The 23,607-nt window shown below is 36.3% G+C and overlaps 1 protein-coding gene across 1 annotated transcript in view; it reads left to right on the top strand.

Annotated features, from left to right (window-relative positions):
* The first annotated feature begins 16,863 nt into the window (after positions 1-16,863).
* Positions 16,864-23,607, top strand: part of LOC131435420 (putative phospholipase B-like lamina ancestor) — a 52,606-nt gene continuing 45,862 nt past the window's right edge. The window contains exon 1 of the mRNA XM_058603282.1: positions 16,864-17,308. The gene's annotated coding sequence lies outside the window, so the exon portion shown is untranslated. The remainder of the gene's footprint in view (positions 17,309-23,607) is intronic.

Raw genomic sequence — 23,607 nt, 5'->3', positions numbered from 1 at the left:
CCGGAAACATATGGTTTCTAATAGTAAATACAAACGAATGTGTGTATGATGAGAGTATGATGATTAATGGCGTGTTGTGGTAATTCAATACGCCCATTAAGCTGTCAATTGGAAAGAAATGCTCATTTGGTCCTTGTTCATGTCATTGTTCAGATATTTCTAAGAAAAACTTGTTAGTATGCAATGCAAATGAAATCCTTTACTACCATAGGCACGACGACAACGTGTAAAAATTTGTCAATTAAAGTCAATATATAAATGAAATTTTTGTTGCGTATAAAAATTCGCATTGTTTTTAGTAACTAATAATCCGACTAGAAACTATTTTTCTCTTTAATATTCGTTACGTTGAGTATTGTTCAGAACGATCTAAATAAAATTTAGATAAATAACTTCATAAAATTTCACGATAAAGCCGTTATCAAATATTCATGAATATTTGAAAAACCAACATTCCGTCAACAATTGATAACACATGGATCAATAAGTCCCGTGACTAACAATGGAAACAACATTTTTTTTGCAAATTTTTTTTTATTCATCAACATAATCACCTTTTAGGGTGATACAATGGTTACAACGTTTTTACCAATTTTTCAATACCATGTTTATAAAAAAATTTATCTTTCGCTTCAAAATAAGCTTCAGTTTCAGCGATGACCTCCTCATTTGAGCCCAATTTTTTTCCCTGGAGCATTTTTTTAAAATCAGCAAAGAGCCAGTAGTCACTGGGGGCTAAATCTGGCGAGTATGGGGGGTGGGGAAGCAGATCAAAGCTCAATTCGTTCAATTTCGTTATTGTTCCCATCGACTTGTTTTTGTTCCATCGAAAGCAATCGCGGCACCCACTTAAAAAAAACTTTTTTCCTTCCATATGATATCTGTGTCATCTCAGCAATCTCACGGAGCTTCACTTTACGATCTTTCATTATAATTTTTGTCACTTCACTCACATATTCCAGTGTAACGGCTTCCACAGGTCTACCCGAGCGTTCCGCGTCATTTGTGTCGGTACGACCACGTTTAAACTCGGCGAACCACCGACAAATCGTTGCTTTTGATGGACAAGAGTCCGGATAACATTTTTCAATCCATTGTTTCGCTTGCACGGTGTTTTTACCCATTAAAAAACAATATCTTATCAAAACACGAAACTCGATTTTTTCAATTTTTTGAACAAACTACAAAACGACTTCACTCCAACCTCGATAACTCAGCTGTTTCTGGTCGGATCGACTTAAAATTTTGACCCGTTTCAAGCAAAGGATAGTACTCTAGAAAGACGTGGTTACTGGTTTACTACGAACGCCATCTCTGCTTTAGTCTCGGGATTTATTGATCCATGTGTTAATTAGAAAATTATTTGTTTAATTTAAAAAAAACTGTTCAAAAATTACAACGAGTAGAACATTACCTTTTGCATACCATTCTGTAAAAAATTTATAATTAAAAAAACGGTTGCAATGAATATAAAGTAAATTAAATACTTTTTTGCGCACCGAAATTGTATCAATATGATTTATCAGAGTTTGCACCCACTCGGGCAAAGTAAGGTTACATGTGGCTGAGCATTGTGCAATACCACGCTTTGCTAAGAGAACAAGAACAATTTTGTCGGAAATTTCTTAACAGGTTTTCACAAACTAAGAAGCAAATAAGCAAAGTCTTGGCATTACATGCCGTTTGTGGAATTTGGCCTTTGTGTTTCAACAGACTTCGCAGCCGATTCTTAGCGTACAGAATTATTGGTACTATGGATCCTACTGACACTAAGAATCGTAAGAAGCAAATAAAAGGTCTTGAAATTCTTTAAAAAGTCCCTGAAAAGTTTTTCCAGATTCGACTTCCGGTTCCGGGATTACAGTGCGATTAGTGAAAATATTCAATTTCATGAGTATTTTTTCACAAGCGATGGCGAAACGAGGTGCACATTTTATTAAAACTGACTGCTAAATTCATCTAGTTGGCAGATTTTGTTAGTTAATGAATGTATAAAATTACTTTAGGATTACTAGCCCCCGGTTTCTGATTCCGAAGGCACCGATAATAGTGAAGAAAAGCTTCAAAAACGAAATTCACTCGATTTCTCAGCAACGGTTAAACCGATTTACACGAATCGTGATTCAAATAAAAGCTCTCATTGTCTTCAAATATACTGTGCAATGTCATCCAGATCCGACTTCCGGTTCCGAAATTACAGTGCGATAAGTGTCAAAACATTTAAATTTTCAAAATGGCGATACAAAACTGGTACGCGTCGGTACGTGCTGGTACAGAAGAAGAAAACACCACGTTCGCAGTCAGTCGGTGTTGAACAGTCGTTCGCACCGCACGCGTATAGCTCTTGGCTCCTGGAATTTTTTTTCTGGCTACCTAGAGTTTCATTGATTCAAGGCTTCAGTCTTTTTCAAGGCTACCTGAATCACTAACTAAGTGACTAAGTGATACAAAGAGTGATATTAGAGTGACTAAGTGATACAAAGAGTGATATTAGAGTGACTAAGAAATTAATCAGCCTTTTTTAAGGCTAGCTAGGAGTCTAATCGAAGACTAATTTAGCCTAGTTAATTTAATTTAAAATTTCATTAATTTCAAAAATGCCTGCGTCCAACCGGAAAGGCAACAAGCCTAAGGCTAAAAATAATTCAATACGGAATAAATCACAATCCGTTATTCAACATTTTTCTAATAACATTCACGATCTTATAGAATCTGAATGTAAAAATAAAAGACAACGGACGGATTTCCCTTCCGTTGATCCTATGCCGTCTAACAATATTTACGAGATTCTTCCTGAATCCGATTGTAGCGACATAGAAGAAAATTCTTCAAAAATTCCCAAAATGGACGCTTGTCGTTCTGGGAAGAAACATCAATCTATGCCACCAGTGACGGTGATGATTTCCGACTTCAAAGCATTCCGTACTGAGCTTTCTACTTTTCTCCCGGAAGTAAAAGTCTCATTTCAAATCGGACGAAGAGGAGAATGTCGAGTCTTGGTGGATGGATTGGAAGATTATGAACGTCTTATTCGATATTTGTCCGAGAAACTTCATAAATTTTATTCATATGATATAAAATCAGACAGACCCTTCAAGGCTGTCTTGAAAGGATTATCAAATGATCAAAGTATTGATGAAATTAAAAATGAACTAAAAGAATTGCTTGGTTTTGCCCCTTCCCAAGTAATACTTATGAAAAAAAGAGCGAATGGTACTTCTAAACCACGCTCTGGAATTTCCCATGAACTTTACCTAATACACTTCAATCGAAGTGATGTAAACAATTTGAAAACTTTAGAAAAAGTACGTTTCATTTCCCACATTAAAATTCATTGGGAACATTATAAACGGCATAATCGTATTGCAAACTTAACGCAATGTCGTCGTTGCCAAGGCTTCGGTCATGGAACCAAAAATTGTCATATGGATATACGGTGTTTGAATTGTGGTAAATCGCATTCGAAAGACGCTTGTCCAATGAATGAAACCACTGATAAATTTTCATGTTCAAATTGCAATGGAAATCATAAATCCAATTATTTGAAATGTCCTGTCAGGGAAAAAATTTTAAACGCTCGTTCGCTTAGACAACAAGTCAAATCAACGACCTTAAATTTACAGAACATACCTGAAAATTCTTCTAAGGCACCTGCCAATTCGTCTTCTAACGAAAACAATTTATTGACAGGTAGATCGACCTCGTCATCATCTTCTTCTAATGTCAGTTATGCTGGTATATTAGGTAGAAATCTATCTCCTATTTCTTCTAATGTAAATAATCAAAACACAGGACCGCCTTGCAGTTCTTCTTCTAACGAAAACAATTTATTAATAGGTAGACCGGCCAAATCATCTTCTTCTAATGGCAGTCTACCTACAAATATTCCTTCAATGCCATTCGCTTCTTTAAATGAAGTCGATTTAGGCGATATAACTGAAAATAAAATGATCTACCTACAAGATCAACTTTTTCAAATGATCATCCAAATGAATTCGACTTCATCACTTTTTGAAGCATTTCAAATCGGATGGAAATTTGCAAATAATATTATAATGAATTTAAAATTTAACAGTGATGTTAAATAATTATTTGAATATTTTAAATTGGAATGCTCGATCTTTGAAATCGAGTGAAGATGAATTTTATAATTTTCTCAAAGTTCACAAAATTCATATTGCCATTGTGACAGAAACTTTTCTTAAAGCAAATGTAAAATTGAAAAGTAATCCACATTATGTGGTTCATCGATTTGACAGGTTTACTGGAATTGGTGGTGGAGTTGCCATTTTTGTCCAACGGCAAATTAAACATCGAATTTTACCTTCTTTCAATACTAAAGTTATTGAAAGCTTGGGAATCGAAGTTGAAACCATTCATGGAATTTATTTCATCGCTGGAGCATATTTGCCATTCCAATGCACCGGCGAACAATTAAATTTCTTTAAAGGCGATTTGCAAAAACTTACAAGATATCGATCGAAATTTTTCGTAATAGGGGACTTAAATGCTAAGCATGTCCAGTGGAATTGTAGGCAAAATAACAGTAATGGTAAAATACTTCATAATCAACTCTCAGCTGGTTACTTTACAGTTCTTCATCCCAGTAATCCTACTTGTTTCTCTTCCGTGAAAAACCCGTCTACAATTGATCTGGTTCTAACAGATCAAAGTCACATTTGTAGTGAACCGATTACTCATGCTGATTTTGACTCAGATCATCTTCCTGTAACATTCAGACTTTCCAACGAAGCTATAATTAATCCAATTAGTTCTATTTTCAACTATCATAGAGCAAATTGGTTGGATTACAGATCTCACATTGAAAATCATGTGGATCATGAAACTATTTTAGAAAATTCTGCGGATATCGACACAGCAATTGATAATTTGAATCATTATATTATCGAAGCTAGAAATCTTTCAGTTCCCAAAGCTCAAACTAAATTAAATTCTCCTATCATCGATGACAATCTTCAACTGCTCATTCGGTTGAAGAATGTTCGTCGACGACAATATCAACGTTCTCGTGATCCTGCTATGAAAAACATAGTTAAGGATTTACAAAAAGAAATTAAACATAGATTTACTCTTTTGCGAAATGAAAATTTCGCTAAAGAAGTTGAACAAATTAAACCATATTCTAAACCTTTCTGGAAACTTTCTAAGGTTCTTAAGAAACCTCAGAAACCTATTCCTGCTCTCAAGGAAGGAAATCAAATACTTCTTACAAATGGCGAAAAAGCTCAAAAACTTGCTCAGCAGTTCGAGAGTGTCCACAATTTTAATTTGAACGTTGTGAGTCCTATTGAAAATGAAGTCTCACTGAAATATGATCATATTTCAACCCAAGTGTTATCACACGATGACATTATTGAGACGAATTTTGATGAAATTAAATCAATTATTAGAAAACTTAAAAACATGAAGGCTCCTGGTAATGATGGAATTTTTAATATTCTTATTAAAAATCTTCCCGATGTTGCCTTGAGACTCCTGGTTAAAATTTTCAACAAGTGTTTTTCATTAGCTTACTTCCCAAAAAGATGGAAAAACGCTAAAGTAATTCCTATCCTAAAACCTGATAAAAACCCAGCAGAAACATCAAGTTATCGCCCAATTAGCTTACTTTCTTCTATCAGTAAACTTTTTGAAAAAATTATCTTGTTAAGAATGATGACTCATATAAATGAGAATTCAATTTTTTTACCAGAGCAGTTTGGATTTCGTCATGAACATTCAACTACTCATCAACTTGTCAGAGTAACGAACATGATAAAATCAAATAAATCTTCTGGGTTATCCACTGGAGTTGCTCTTCTAGACATAGAAAAAGCATTCGACAGTGTTTGGCACAAAGGTTTAATAGCAAAAATGTCTGATTTCCAGTTTCCTATTTATTTGATCAAAATGATTCAAAATTATTTAACTGATCGTACTCTTCAGGTTAGCTATCAGAATTGTAAATCTGAATTGCTACCCGTACGTGCCGGTGTTCCGCAGGGTTCGAGTGTAGCTCCAATCTTGTATAATATTTTCACTTCTGATCTTCCAAATCTACCCGTTGGTTGTCAGAAATCGCTATTCTGTGACGACACAAGTCTGTTAGCCACAGGTAGAAATCTAAGAGTGATCTGCAGTCGCCTACAAAGAAGTTTAAATATTTTCAGTGATTATCTGTCAAAATGGAAAATTAAACCAAATGCAGCAAAAACGCAATTAATTATCTTTCCTCACAAGCCAAGAGCTTCTTTTCTTAAACCAAACAATAATCACATTCTCAAATTGAATGGCTTGGAATTGACATGGTCTGATCAAGCTAAATACTTAGGTTTAACGTATGACAAAAAACTCACTTTCAAGGATCACATTGAAGGAATCCAGGCAAAGTGTAATAAATATATTAAATGTTTATATCCTCTTATAAACAGAAATTCTAAGCTCTGTCTAAAAAACAAATTGTTAATTTATAAACAAATTTTCAGACCAGCCATGCTTTATGCGGTACCAATTTGGTCAAGCTGTTGTTCCACCAGGAAGAAAACGCTTCAAAGGATTCAGAATAAAATTCTGAAAATGATTCTGAAGCGTCCTCCCTGGTTTAGTACAAATGAGTTACACAGACTCACAAATATAGAACCATTAGATGTAATGTCACATAATATTATAAGCAAATTCCGACAAAAATCGATGCAATCTTCAATTGAATCGATTCGCTCTCTGTATTAGTTAGTAAGTTAGTATATAAGTTCCTTTTCCCCATTACACAATACAAGTAGGTTTAGAATTTTCCCTACACAAAAATCTCAGAATTGCGGAAGCAAATGATGTCTTCATGGTAATAACCAAATCATATATATATATATATATATATATATATATATATATATATATAACAGGGCTGAAAAGTCACCACTTGTGGCTGAACACCCAATTTAAATCTTAATAATTTAATTTTAACTCATATTCCAATAAACAGTTATTTAAAAAAAAAAAAAAAAAAAAAAAAAAAAACCACGTTCGCAGTGTGCTTTGTTCAATTTCGTATAGCGTGTATGGTTTCCACATTTGAATCTATATTTGTCAAGTGTCAAGTTTCCGGCTGCTCGGCCATCCATGGAAGTTGACCATCAATGTCAACTTCCCTCTCTGAGCAGCCTAGATAGCCGTGTAGTGTCGGTAGCGGTTTCCCAACTGCTAAGAATAACGCTACGGTCCACCTGTACCGGTGGTATAAGTCCACCAAACAGGTAAGCCGTGTGGCATCCGGCGGAATTATTTTTTACCAAGAATTGATCCACTGGTTTCCTATTCCATGTCGTAAAAGGCCACAAAAATAGGAACTCCTAAGTCAAGGTGTATTTCCGTGCCGATGGCTGAATGGCTGCAGGAGGTTAAACATTGCAGTCGTGAACGGAATATCTTGGGTTTTTCCCTTACTGGATACACGCAATGCTTAGCAATCAACTTCTTTGATCATCGCTTCGGCAGGCCAGAGATTAGAAAGCTGAGTGTCTGTGGGTGTCCTCAAGGTGGTGTACTATCCCCACTTTTATGGAACCTAGTCGCTGATAGTTTGTTAAGGAAACTTAATAACCTTGGATTTCCGACTTATGGTTTTGCCGACGATTATCATATATTGATGACCGGTATAAGCATTAACACTCTCTTTGATTTAATGCAGCAAGCCCTGCGATCTGTTGAACAATGGTGTTGTCAGGTTTGGATTATCTGTAAATCCGGGCAAAACATCAATGGTGCTTTTCACTCATCGTAGGATAATTACAGGAGCTCGTCCGTTGCAGTTCTTTGGTTCAGGGGTCACTGTGGTCGATCAAGTTAAATACGTCGGGGTTATTCTTGACTCAAAACTGAATTGGTCTGCTCACATTGACTTCAGAATTAAAAGAGCTTGCATGGCTTTCGGCCAATGCAGACAAGCTTTTGGAAAATCATGGGGACTCAAACCCAGATATATTCATTGGATCTACACAACTATTGTTAGACCAATTTTAGCATATGGATGTCTTGTATGGTGGCAGAAAGGAGAAGTCGCGACAGTTCAGTCATAGCTAAATCATCTCCAAAGGATGGTCCTAATGGCGATGACAGGAGCATTCACGACAACTCCTACTGCTGCTCTAGAGGCGCTACTGTGCATTAAACCACTACATGTGTTCCTAAAACAAGAAGCATTATCTTGTGCATACCGTCTTAGGGTTACAGGGCTTTGGAACAGTAACCAATTAGAATATACTACCAGTCACACTCGCTTGTGGTCTCAAATGGTTCCGTGGGATGAGTATTTACTCGCTCCTAGTGACCTAACTCTCACATGCAGTTTTCCTTTTAAAACATTCAAAGTGAGCTATCCTCTTCGTTAGGAATGATTGTCTGGTTGTCTGGAACGACAACTTGTTGAACACATAGTTTGTTTTACGGACGGTTCTCTGTTGAATGGTCGTGCTGGTGCTGGTATCTACTGTCGTGAAATAGGCTGGAGCAGTCTCATTCACTTGGTAGATACTGTACTGTGTTCCAAGCAGAAATCTACGCAATTCTGTGTGGAGTACAATCGGCACTTCAGCAGAGGATCTGTGGTAAACGAATTTATTTATGTTCCGACAGTCAGGCAGCCTTAAAAGCACTCAGTTCGAATGACTCACGGTCGAATCTAGTGATCGCATGTCGAACTCAAATTGAAGACCTCAGCATTTCAAATGCTGTTTACTTCTTATGGGTACCCGGCCATTCTGGTATTACTGGAAATGAATGGGCTGATGAGTTGGCTAGAGCTGGTGCAACGAATGATTTCGTTGGTCCTGAACCAGCTTTACCACTTTCAACTAGTTGGATAAAGCACAAGATTCGTTCTTGGGCTGCATCCAAACATGCCAGCTACTGGCGCAGCTGGCAAACTTGCGCTCAGACAAAAGCATTTCTACCAGATTTAAATCTGAAAATGTCAAAGTGTCTACTGCATTTCTCCAAGCATCATTGCAGTATTCTGGTCAGAGCTCTGACTGGACATTGCAAACTCAATTATCACATGGCTACTATTCAACATGCTGAGTATTATTCGTGTGATTTGTGTGAATGCGATTGTGGTACTTCATATCATCTGATATGTAACTGTCCCGCATTGACGCAGCTACGTATCCGGGTTTTTGGTTCTCCATACATGGTTGAGTCTGTGTATGCGGAGCTAAAATTGAAGGATATTCTCTCGTTTCTCACCCAATGTGGTAAGGAGCTATAGTCAGAAGGGTTCATCGTTCTTCCTTGGTTTATGAATCCCTTCTGTATTCACCTTAAATAGGGTTTGGCAGATTGTTTGGCATCCTCTGGGGGGTACCGAATTTACTTCTGCTCGTACATACTGCGAGTCGTTCTGCATTCTTCCGGGAGTGCAGAATGGTGTCGCTTTTGTAAGATCTCTAAATCCTCTCGGGGGTTGGAGGTTTTATTAACAGCAGACTGTTCGGGACCTCGTAGAGGTTCAGAATTTCCTTCTGCTTCCACTAAATGTGATCCTCAGCAGATTGTTCAGCATCCCTTATGGGTGCAGAATTTACTTCTGCTTTTATGTGTTTTTGTGTCGTCAATTTTTCCCATCCTCCTAGTCCAACCCTTACCATTTCCTTTCAATCCTTCCCTCTTATATATCGGGAAAATGATGTTAAAAACAAATTGACGGCAAGGCACAAATCTCCAAATATCAAGGGGAACGTGCCATTTGAGCCAATTTGTTCTGATTCCTGATGATTCCTTCAAATATACTGTGCAATGTCATCCAGATCCGACTTCCGGTTCCGAAATTAAAAGTGCGATAAGTGTCAAAACATTTAAATTTTCAAAATGGCGATACAAAACTGGTACGCGTCGGTACGTGCTGGTACAGAAGAAGAAAACACCACGTTCGCAGTGTGCTTTGTTCAATTTCGTATAGCGTGTATGGTTTCCACATTTGAATCTATATTTGTCAAGTGAAAAATATGTAAATTTGTAAATTTTTTATTCAATTTTTACCTACTTATTAGTATTGTCACAAAATCATGATAACGATGTTTTTCTAAAAAAGTACACTTATTGCCTTTCTCATATAGAAAGTTCTATATCATTCGACACAGTTCATCGAGCTGAGCAATGTCTGTGTGTATGTATGTGTGTGAGTATGTGTCAAATAATGTCACTCATAAAATAAAAAATCTTATAGTCTCATAGGTTACTATTGAATGCTTTCATAGGATAAAGTGTGTTTGAAATTGCACACCGTAATTTATAGCGACGATGCAAAAAAGGGTAAAATTCTTCTAGATTTGGCTCAAAACTGATTCAATTTGTAGGTTATATTAGTTACTTACTAAACGAACTGACTTTGGCTATACTGGTTCCCAATTCCCGGTTCCAGAAGTACCGGAAATAGTGATCAAAAATTCTAAAACGAGACTAACTTAATGTTCTCAGAGATGATTCGATCGATTTCCACAATCTTTGGCTCAAATAAAAGTTTCTACGGCGATAAGACCATAATTAGGTTAAAACCGGGTATAAATAAAAAATTTTATAAAAAAGTTTCTATAGTCTCATAGATTGCTGTTTAATTTTATCCGGGTCCGACTTCCGGTTCCAGAACTATTGAGCAAGTGCACATATACATTCACATACGAAATTAGAATGTGTGCCAGACGAAGTCAAAGCTTGTTGGGGGTTGAATCTTACACTGAGGTAAAAACATTTTTGACTCATAAACATACACTGCGGAAATTAAATAAACGGAAATTACGTGTTATAGATTTTCATGAACGGTTTCATGTCTTTCTCAACTGTTCTTTTTGCATTGAAATATTTTTTTTACATATATGTTTAATAATTGGCACGACAAATTCACTTACTCACACTGGCATTCACCTCAAAACTGCTAAAAATAGCCACACCAACACATTCACGAGTGGATTGGACAAAAGGGTGTGACGATGCAAAATTAATAATAATACTTATTAGCTTGACACAGTCACGTATCCAGAGGGGGGGGGGGGGGGCTAAGGGGCCCAGGCCCCTTCCGAAATCAAAAATAGATATATAATTATTTAGAAGGTCTCCGACATGTGTTACAGAAATAACAAGACAGTAAACGTAAAGAAATGTAATACAATAACAGTTACAGAGGAAATGTTTAAAGTGTCTGTTAGAAACACAGGTACATAAGCAATCTTCAGTAACATTATTTTTTAATATTTGGGCCCCTCCCGAAAAGAAATCCTGGGTACGGACCTGGCTTGACACAACTGTTTACAAATGGAAAAGGTTATATTAGTGCATACCCAAAGAAAGTTTCTTAATTTATTTAAAATTGAAAAAAAAATTTCGCAGAATCTTCTAGTGATATTTTTGGAAATATAAGTAATATGAGAAAGGCACCGTTACACCACTAGGTGGATAAAAAGGTTTTTTTTTATTTAGTTATTTGGGGGTTTGGCTAAAAGTCGTTTTTGTGCTTTGGGCACATAACCACTTTCACTATTCTTTACGTTTCGTCTTCGACTCGTCAGTGCAGAGCAGTTCGAATTAAACTGCTCTGCACTAACGAGCGGAAGACGAAACGTAAAGAATAGTTCTTTTTGTTTGCCTTTCTCATATATAAATTACCTAACCTTTCTTCGAACTCTGATTTTATACCGAGACCTGGACGGTCGAGTGTCATATACCATTCGACTCAGTTCGTCGAGTACGCAAAATGTCTGTATGTGTGTATGTATGCGTGTATGTGTAAATTTTTTGCATTCTCTTTTCTCAGAGATGGCAGAACCGATTTCCATGAACCTAAATTCAACTGAAAGGTCTGGTAGCCCCATACAAAGTTCCTAAATTTTATTTCGATGCGACTTCCGGTTCCGGGATTACAGGGTGATTAGTGTAAAAATTTCTATTTCAAATTATTTCCTTGTTTTTCTCGAAGATGGTGTGACCGATTTTAAAAAAATTGCCACTGATTAATGGTTGAAGACTTTTTAAAATCCAATATTGCGGTTTTCGGTTTCTTGGTATTCTCCGTATATTATTTTAACGACTGAATGCAAAAATCGGATGAGTACGACTTAGTTTGGAAAACCTATTTAAGCATTTTTTAATGCGAAAACCAGACTAGCCGATTCTGAAACAAATGTTTTTATCTGGTTTTCGCTTACAAAGTTTTTTCCCAACTGTCGCTGTGGAATGCGGTATATATCAGGACGCAAACTATGTCCACAGCGGCAGTCGGCGAAAAAAACTTAAAATAAAATTGTTTCTGAAGAACCGGTTGAGTTTTTATCCGGCCTCTGCATTCAAAGTTTTTTTTGTTCTGTTCTTGAAAAAAAAACGTTGTCTAGTTTCTCTTTACCCCCAACTTATATATCTTGAAAGGTGACTTACGATTTGTTGTGTAATTTTCAAATTTCAAAAATTTCTTCATGTGTTTTCATATGCAGGCTAGTTTAACTGGTAAAACAACTTCCCCGGTTAGGAGTTAGTTACGGGTTCGAGTCCCGTCTCAACGGTAACATTTTCGCGGTTTTCCAATCTGTTTTCCTCGTTAGATACTGATAATATTTAAATTTTTTAGTTGATTTTTGTAGATTTACATACTCACAGATTGAAAATTTCGCATAGATCTTTGGGAATATTGCGAAATTTTTTCGGGACTTAGAACTGTTTAGAACGTTTTGCCATAATTTATTTATCAACACCAGAAGCTAAATTTTGGACAAGGAGAATCCTGAGATTGAATTCAAGAACTTGAATCAAAATATGAAACAGGCTCAGAATTCAGTTTCAAAATGCGTGTTCGCAATCCAGATTTCAGATTCAGTAATTCTGGAATTGATCTCATTTTTAAATTCCACTGAGTTCTAAATTTGAATTTCGATTCTGAATTGATGAACTGAATTTCAAAATCTAGTTCAAGAATCCAAGTTCCAAAATTCGATCCAGCATGCAGTCAGCATTCAGAAGTCATTTCCGAAATTCAGACTTAGAGTTAAGATATAAAATTTAGTTTGAGAATCCAGTTCTATAATTCATATCTTGAAATTTGTTCTAGAATTATGAAGTGTAATTCTTGAATCCGAATTCTGGATTCGAATTCCGAACATACAAGGAACTGAATTCAGTCTCAAATTTTTGAATTCAGTTTCAGAAATTATATGCTGGAACTAAATTCTGAAACGGAATTGAACGTGAAATTGCCAGAACTTGAATTCTGGTTCTGAATTTAGTTCAAAAATTCAGTTTCAGAATTCATTTCCAGAATCCAATCCAAGCTTTAATTTCGGAATTCAGATGCAGCATTCAGAAGCTGAATGAGATTTCTGATCATCTGTTTTATTAGCTACTATTGGTCCTCATCACGAAGTCCAGTTGCGTCCTCAGGCACCTCAAAACTGTCGTCCGAGTGCGAAAATGGCTTGAGTTTAAGGAAACCTAATTTTTGAGTTATTTTTGGTTATCTCACACTGTTGAAAATTTAATCATAAATTGCTGATCATATACCTGATGGCATGGAGTAAGAATTATGTTGTTGTGTTTAGTACAACTCGATATAAAGACTGTCCCAGAAAGTATGGACGCACTTTGATTTCGCTGTAAATAATTCACAAGTGTTAGATATTCAAATTTTATTCGATATACTGATAATATTATATTACAACAACAGAATATTATTCTCAATATGTGCTACTTAGCCATTGTAGACTAGCTGGCGCACCTTCTTGCGAACGTTCCTCATTAAATTCTTGGCGACTAGTTTGAACTTTTTTTTTCGGCTGCCGAGACATGTTTCCTAAGATGTGCCTTCGTTAATGCCCAAAATTCCTCAATTGGTCGAAGTTGTGGGCAATTTGGTGGATTCATGTCTTTTTGGACGAAAGTGACATTTTTGGTAGTATACCATTCTACCGTTGATTTCGAGTAGTGCAAGAAGCAAGATCTGACCAGAAGACAACAGAATCCTTGTGGCTTCGAATCATGGGTAGTAGTCGTGCTCACTGCTTCGAATATACATTCCTTGATGTATATTTGAAGCAGTGATGATGAAGGGTTTCGAAATCTTACCGCAGCTACAAATTGCTTGCCAGACCATAGCTTTCTTACCAAATTTTTCGACTTCAGTCGATGTCTCGGACTGGTTTAACACTTGCCCTTCTCGCACCGTATAATATTATGGTCCCGGCATGCAGTTCAAATTTCCAGCAAGAATCGTATTGTACAGCTTTCGAACTCTCGGCCTGATCGAAGCTTTTTGTTTCCGACTACGTTTTGGTTGTTTCTGCTTCTTATAGGTTTGAAGATTCAAACGTTATTTAACACGAAGAACATTTGACTTCGAAGTGCCCACTTTTTTGGGCACACCCCGAACTGAAACCTTCCTCTTTTGCTCGAACGCCTTCAGTATACGTTTATCCAACTGAGGGGTAGCAGGACCTTTTTGTTTTTCTCATATAGAAAGGCTATGCAATCACTGTGAAAATCGACTTTTTAACCGAGGCCCGGAGGGCCGAATGTCATATACCATTCGACTCAGCTCGACGAACTGAGCAAATGTCTGTGTGTGTGTCCGTCCATGTGTGTGTCCGTCCGTGTGTGTGTGTATGTGTGTGTGTGTATGTAACAAAAATATGCACTCACTTTTCTCAGAGATGGCCAAACCGATTTTCACAAACAAAGATTCAAATGAAAGGTCTCATAGCCTCATAGCGTGCTATTGAATTTCATTCCGATCCGGCTTCCGGTTCCGGAGATATAGGATGATATGTACCAAAAAAGTGAAAAAAATATGCACTCACTTTTTTCAGAGATGGCTGAACCGATTTTCACAAACTAAGATTCAAGTAAAAGGTATTATGGTCCCATAGTTTGCTATTGAATTTCGTTTGAATGTGACTTCCGGTTCCGGAGTTATATGGTAATATGTGAAAATTTGAGAAAAAGTTTACACTCAATTATCTTTGGAACAACTCAACCGATTTTCGCAAACTTAGATTCAAATGAAAGGTCTTATAATATCCTAAAAATTTGTGGAACATTTTATTTGGATCCGACTTCCGGAACTAAAGCGTGATAATTGGAAAATTAACAATATTTTAAGTTTTTTGCCACGAACGATGGTTAAAAACAGGTATAAATCCCATAAAACTGTCTGATAAATTCTTCTAGTTTGCAGAGCTTGTTAGTTTGTGGGCATAAAAACTTAATTCGGCACTACTGGTCCCCTCTTTTCCTGTTCCGAGAGCACCGAAAGTGGAGAAGAAAAACTCCTAAAACTAAATTCACTTCGATTTTTCTGCGATGCTTGAACCGATTTTCACAAATCTTGATTTGAATTACAGTTCATACTGTCTTTAAACCGTACACGTTGTGTAGTGATGTCAATAATAATAATAACAATCCTACTACATGTTTCATGCTGCTGATTCATGCTGTTTAGCACGCAGTAGTAACAGAAACGCAGGTTCGTTTCGTTAGATTTAGTTTAATTGGTTTAAACGAAATAGAGCATGAGATAGTAAGTATAAGTTTAACTACGTTCAAAACTGTTCCAATTTGTAGGTCATATTTGTTGGTAGCAAACGAACCAACTTTGGCTATTCCGTTCATCTGAATCCGGTTTTGGGAGAATTGGAAATAGTGATTAGAAACTGCAAAAAGGATCTCACTCACTTTTCTTGGAGATGGCCGAATAGATTTTCACAAACTTATAGGTTCAAAAGAAAAGTCTTACAGTTTCATACGGAATTCCTTAATTTGTTGTGGATACTACTTTCGGTTCCGGAACTACAGGTTAAACAGGATTTATAGAGTTTGTGAGATTAGATCCGAACAAATTATCCTATTCCTATTTAAAAAACAGTTGTTTTTGCGAATTTCACGGTTATATTTATGATGTAATGAGTAATATGAGAAAGGCATCATTACACCACTAGGTGGATTAAAATAGGTTTTTCGACCCGTTTTCGGTTTATCCTCAAAGGTGTTATCCTCACCGAACTTCCTGATTGCATTTCGCACGGCTTTTTCACTTACTCCTTCCATTTCGCTATCTTTCTCAGTGACAGTCCGCGTTCTGTGCACCATTTGTACACAATTTTTCGACGTAGTTCTGCTGAAAGTCCACGCATTTCGAAACAAACTAATGAAAACGAATAAACAACTGCATAAGTGGTAAGAGAAGAGTGTAAACAACAGGACGCAGTCATAAAAATTGACAGATTCTGAACCATTGCGAAATGGCAGCGGTTTTTGGTTGCGTCCATACTTTCTGGGACAGTCTTTATTCACGATTAAGTTCTACCCATTCTTCCACAGGGTGAACTTTCAAAAGGCATCCCATAGTAAAGTAAGACATATTCACGTCAAAAAATGTCGTGTTTCATATACCAATCGATTAAGTTCAACGAATGGTGCATGTGTGTGTATGTGAACATTTAGGGTTACAAAGTAACCGGGATCAATTTACACTGATGATTAGTACTGATGAGCTGAAGGTGCAAAGGGAAGAAAATGAAATTTGTGCTTTTTGCACAAACAGTTCTCTTCATTGTAGTAAATTTTTTTGAATATTTCATTATTTATTTCTTACCTAGGCAATGTTATGATGCTTGGCTGTTAGGCTTAGGATAGTCCTATCAACAGCTGTCAATGCAATGGTTGAACACATTTTACGAATTGGTACTCGCGTTGCGCAAGGAATACAATCAAATGATTCATTCATAACTCACACTGAATCACTCTTCGTACCGCAGTGCGACTCAAATCCGTACATATTTGAACCCATCGGACAGCAGACACACGATACCCGTTCGTTGATTCATTGCGAGATTCATTCATTTCCCGACTCTTGCTACCGACGGTCGTATTTTCAGTGTCGTAAGTGAAAAACTTCCACGCGGCGTTTGATTGCCTTGTCCGAGTTTAGAAGTGAAATATTTTCTTTTTACACCAGTCAGTCCAGTGTGATCGCTGATTTCAGTTCATTTGATTTACTCAAAATATTCATGTTGAAACAGTTTTGCGACATATGTAAGCCTACTTACGGTGCATCTCGGGCAAGCAAATTAGTGTGAATCATCTTTAAGAAAGCGGAAATAGTGGCTTGTGAAAGTGCTAACCTGTTATCATTGAGCTGTGTTGTGTTTCATTGAGTTGTTTTATGAAATTGTGTATCGCCTTCAAGTTTACTACAACTCAGCGTAAATCTTGCTAACAACCACCGATCTGCCAGTGACTGTGGTTATATTTAAAGTGGCATCCACTGATCAAGCTTCTAATTGTGGTAAGCGGATACATACACTTGTACATAAAATCACCTGAACAGAACTCATTCATTAGATAGAATAATATTCTTGTATTTGCAAAATATGTCACCTACTAGCTGCATGCGGTTGCCGAACCCAACCAAGTTCGTTCAAGCCAGAATGGGCTGGACAACCACGCATTTTAGCTGTAGCACTGTGCCTGTGACGAGGGCAATGGTCGTTTCTGAATGTCGGACATGATCAATAAACGAAAGAGACATACCAACAGAGAGATAGGATGGCATGTGTGAGCATGCAGGCAGACCGATAATACGAACCGAAACAGACAGACGGTGACTATAGGAAAGTGAGTACAACGAAGAAGATCTAGAAGACTTACTTCGGATGAACCTCACGATCGGATGGAACTCAAAAGCACGTGCTCTTGGAATTGTTCGGATTCAAGCTTCTGGTGGTATAAGTTAGTGAAACCCCGATTCGACTACAGGATGGAACATTATAAAATATAAATTTTAGCTAAGCTTGTTTCCATCGAAAAAGCTATTGAATTTGCAATTCCAGTTGTCACAATGGGGTTACGTAATATTGCTAAACGTTATCATCGCTACTATTTTATCACTATCGTTGGAAAATCGAATTCCAGAAATGTCGTAATTTCGGTGTGGAAGATGACGATGGCGCGAATCTACATATGACACAATTTTTCAGAACGTAATTTGTCAAATGACTGAACTTTACAAGAAAAACTCGCCTGTTTGTCAAAACGTGTTCAGCTTTTCACATAGGCGCGTTAAATTACATGATTCAGCATTCATTTTAGACTACCTGAAACAAGTGTTACACCATGAACAAAATGTCTTTTTTGACATTTGAATATGTCGGTCGCAGAAGACTTAAATGTTCTCGATTGTTTTTTCCTAAGCTAAAAAAAGCATTCCTTCGGGCAAGATGCAGAATTTTAAATAAACGCTTAAAAAGTAATGCGCATTTATACGAACCATTGCAAGTTGGAGTTGACTGGTCTGGCATTGAATTTCAATCAGAGGAAAGTATGTTAACAGCAAAAATGAAAGCACTTGTTATTGAATATTGTAGATGAGCCTGATAAGCAAATTTTTACCACTCGATCGCTTGATATTCGAGCGATCGTTTCAACTAAAGGCAGAATGTACCTGTTGCATTTCTTAGTAGTTAGTAGAATTTGCTTGACAATTTTTGTCGTGAATACGACTTACTTTACTATGGGGCGCTTTTTCCAAATTTACCCTGTACAAGAATGGACAGAACTTTATCGCGAATATCTCTTGATGTACTATAGCTGTTACCGAAAAGCGAACAAAAAGGGTTGGGCGGATATGTAAGTAGAGTCACTTACTCGTATTCCGCGGGAATAAAAGATGCTCTTCCAACCATAATATCCAGTGCATGGATGAAGCATATCGCTATACATGCTTGAACCCGCCTGATGGTTTGTTTGAGAAGGGCGCGTCAGACTTATTTCAAACCTTCAGAAGGAAACAAGTTTCCTTCAAGTGACTTGGGCTGGCTATCCACAATCCCTCGTCTAGTCATCAATTCGTCCGATGCCCTGATGCTCCCTCCCCTTTACGCCCCCGTGCAAAATGTTTTATATTGATAAGTACAATGAAACATAGTGTAATGAAATTAATATAACATAAAATGATATAATAGATTACAAAATAATATAATATAACGTAATATAATATATTATAAAACAATATATAAAATAACAGTTAATGTAGTGTCAGTTACGCTCTTCTATCTTCGCAATACTGCAGGAAGTAGAATATTTCTCTTCTAATAACAATTACTATCCACATCTATAAAAATAATATATGTTATTATTATTGATGACAAATTAATAATAATAACAATAAATATAATAATGAAAATAATAATAAAAACAATATGATATAGTGGAATGAATTATATAATAAATAATAGAATGAATAAAATGATATGTTGCGATATGCTATGATATTATATTACTTGAATTTATGTCATTTCTCATCCTCTCATTCTGCCATCAACGCATTCCATCGACCAATTGTCACCACAGACACACGTGTAGGCATGAAACAGGAACCAGTGAGGACCAAGCTCACCTTGTGACGACCTTGATATTCAGTTAAAAGTTACTTTAAAAATGATAACTTATAAGAAAAACGAATTTATATTTTGCGCAGAGGTACGTAGTACTACTCATAATAAACCCTATAATATAATATAATATAATATAATATAATATAATATAATATAATATAATATAATATAATATAATATAATATAATATGATATAACACAACATAATGCAATACAATATAACATAATATAATAGAATACAATATAATATAATAAAATATAATACAATATAATATGATATAATGCAATGCAGTATAATACCATACAACATAGTATATAATAACATAAAATAGTGTAAGACGATAATATATGAAATAATATGCTATGATACAATATAACAGTTAATGTCGCAGTGTAAGTTACGCTCTTCTAATAATACTAATAATAATAATAATAATAATAATAATAATAATAATAATAATAATATTAATAATAAAAATAATAATAATAATACATGATGTAATAAACAACAGAATTATATGTTGTAATATACTATGATAAACACTGCACTTAGGATGGGCTTCAACCCACAAGCCATTTCGCACCCTTTCATTCTGCTACTAACGCAGAAGGCGATAGCACCCAGTCGACGCCGTTCTATTGACCAAATGTCATCATAGACGCTCGGGGAGGCATGAGATAGGGACTTGTGAGGACTTAGTAATCTCACCATTTGACGACCATTAAATTTTCAACAGCGTGAGATAACCATAAATAATTGAAAAACAAAGTTTTCTTAAACTTTTGGAAATAATGAGGAAAATTCCTCACGCTTGCTTGTCTTTTTCGCCCCCGGACAACGGTTTTGAGGTAGTCAAGCACAAATCAGTTCCGATTATCTACTGGACGAAAAAAAAATCCTCCACTTCTTCTAGTGCTTCAGACGAAACTGGATGTCGAGGTGAGGTTCTCCCACCAACATCAGTAAGAACAAACCAAGTACAAAGCGTGAAACGCTCAGGTCGTGCTTTGATTTGGACTTCGATCGTCGGGAGCAGCAGTCGCTAGTAATGAGAGCAGACTTTTTGTGTGGTACAAAACCTCAAACGCACAGGTCGCAGAACCAGTTTTCCTTCAAAGAAGATCGATTGCTGGTTGCTGGTCGTTTGCATTGGAACAAAATGCAACAAAAAATGGACAACAATGGGGAACATTATGCCAAATCTGCCCTTCTGATCACTCCAAATGTTATCTAAAGAACTATAAAAATTGCTTCTTTGCAAATCGGTAATAAAAACCATCAGTGTAGTGCAAATCTGGGATAATTTGATTAGCTTTGTGCAATTTTAGCAGTGCAAAATTCGCAAAAGTGTTTGATATTGTTTATATCCAAACAGTGTTTAATATCTTGGAGGATTGCATGAATTAGCCCTTCTGAATGCCAATAATTAATCCCGTACTGCCTTTTGATAGTTTCTTTTACTGAAATATTCAAATCCAAAATGAAATAATCGACATCTAAATTCTGTATGTTGCTATTTAGAACCATAATTGTATACCCAAAAAATTATGCCAAATTTTCTTTCACTATTCTGTAGACGGACCATTTTTAACCAGTTGTAGTTCATAAAGACTGTCCCAGAAAGTATGGCCGCACTTTGATTTCGCTGTAAATAATTCACAAGTGTTAGATATTCAAATTTTATTCGATATACTGATAATATTAGACTACAACAACAGAATATTATTCTCAACATTTGCTACTGAGCCATTGTAGACTAGCTGGCGCACCTTCTTGCGAATCATTAAATTCCGTACAGACTTCTTGGCGACAAGTTTTGACACTTTTGTCCAATCTTTTTCGAACTGTTGAATGGTTTCGGCTGCCGAGACATGTTTCCTAAGATGTGCCTTCGTTAATGCCCGAAATTCCTCAATTGGTCGAAGTTGTGGGCAATTTGGTGGATTCATGTCTTTTGGGACGAAAGTGACATTTTCGGTAGTATACCATTCTACCGTTGATTTAGAGTAGTGGCAAAAAGCAAGATCTGGCCTGAAGACAACAGGATCCTTGTGGCTTCGAATCATGGGTAGAAGTCGTTTTTGTAAACATTTCTTGATGTATATTTCGCTTTTCATTGAAGCAGTGGTGATGAAGGGTTTCGAAATCTTACCGCAGCTACAAATTGTTTGCCAGACCATAGCTTTCTTACCAAATTTTTCGACTTCAATCGAGGTCTCGGGCTGGTTTAACCCTTCTCGCACCTGGCCCTTCTCGCACCGTATAATATTGTGGTCCCGGCTATGCAGTTCAAACTACAGTTTTCGGTCCATGATTATGCAGTTCAAACTACAGTTTTCGGACTACGTTTTGGTTGTTTCTACTTCTTATAGGTTCGAAGATTCAAACGTTCTTTAGCACGAAGAACATTTGACTTCAAAGTGCCCACTTTTTTGGCCACATACCGAAATGAAACCTCCTTCTTTTGCTCAAACGCCTTCAGTATACGTTTATCCAACTGAGGGTTAGCAGGACCTTTTTTCGACCCGTTTTCGGTTTATCCTCAAAGGTGTTATCCTCACCGAACTTCCCGATTGCATTTCGCACGGCTTTTTCACTTACTCCTTCCATTTCGCTATCTTTCTCAGTGACAGTCCACGTTCTGTGCATCATTTGTACACAATTTTTCGACGTTGTTCTGCTGAAAGTCCACGCATTTCGAAACAAACTAATGAAAACGAATAAACAACTGCACAAGTGGTTAGAGAAGAGTGTAAACAACAGGACGCAGCCATAAAAATTGGATACTTAAGTCATAGAGCTACAAAAAAAAAAAATTCCCAAAAAATAAATGTTTTAGACATTTTTTTATTAAACTGTTTCAACTAAACGAATTCAGAGCTATCTTTTTGACTGACATAACATTTGTTTTCTAATAATAAATGATCGCTTGTTATAAGGGGAGAGGCTTTTCTGAATGAATAGTTATCTCTACTGGCAACTGTGATCACGAGGAATATATTATTTATAACAGGGAACAACCGGAATAAGAAGAGAAATATTTTTCCGGAAAACGAAGCCAGTTGTCTGGTCCTGTCCTAGGTCCAAGACAAAAAGCGGCCATTTTCGCCCCGGTCTCTCCTACTGGAATAGAATGTCGATAGACAGTTTAAAGTTCGTTGTAACATTTATGCATCGCATTATTTTGTAATTTCAAATCAGAAAAGCCTTCTCACTTTATCTTTTATTAAAATTGTTGTTAGAGGCGACAATCTGTAACGAATTTATTTGAAAATAAATTATTTTCATGTTGCATAAAGATCAGTCGTTCCAGTTTGTCATTGAAACGAAACGAGAACTAGTTTTCAAATTATTTTTAACTGATCTGCAATATTTTACTAGTCACTAGTCGAAACTGCACTTTTTGAGTCACGCAAGTGGTTAGATGTTAGTAACAATCACAAATAAGCTACAGCAAAAAAATGTTACCCAAGGAATTATTAATTAAGTAATCAATTATGAAATAGGCGACACACATTTAAATTTACTTCGTCGTTGTGTATGTTCGACACATATGTAAATCATTCTTGTAAAATTAAGTCATTCTACGAATTACGTTTTTATGATTTGAGTCATATGCGAATTTACGTCACCGGTAAATTTCATTATTTTTTGCTGTGTAGTACGAGGAATTCGGTGAATGAAAATCCAGAATGTTACCAAACGTCTCGTGGACTGCCATGAGCTACGACAAATGAAGCAAAAAGTTCGTAGATTGGTGTTTACAAAATTGTTTGTGCTTGATTATCGAGAAATGCTGCGTCGTATGCTTTCTATCGGAAAACTGATCCTATCGTGTATGGCTATGAAATCTCATTAAGATCCAAGACGCGAGTGAAATGTATTGAGGACTTTTGTGGTTTCCCAAGTAGCAAACATTGTTCTTGTATTTTATTTCTTAATTCTTCTCGCAACGGTTATGAAATTGGAAAATCGCATTTTGCTTATATGATGTGTGATATGTTTCACAGTAGTAATATTTGTTATGAGAATTCCGGATATGAAACTATTCAAATGAACATAGTGTCAGTTGATAAAACCGAGTTAGAACATAATCCTTTCAGGTTTTGGAGTTGGTTTCACAAGCAGTAATATGAATAATTTTAACATTTGTTACAAAAAAACACGTGAAATCACTTGTCTAACATATAC

The sequence above is a fragment of the Malaya genurostris genome, chromosome 3 (assembly GCF_030247185.1).
Source record: "Malaya genurostris strain Urasoe2022 chromosome 3, Malgen_1.1, whole genome shotgun sequence".
In the NCBI taxonomy this organism is placed as follows: Eukaryota; Metazoa; Arthropoda; class Insecta; order Diptera; family Culicidae; genus Malaya; species Malaya genurostris.
Note: the sequence above shows the minus strand (reverse complement) of the source record. Positions and strands in the feature narration are given on the sequence as shown.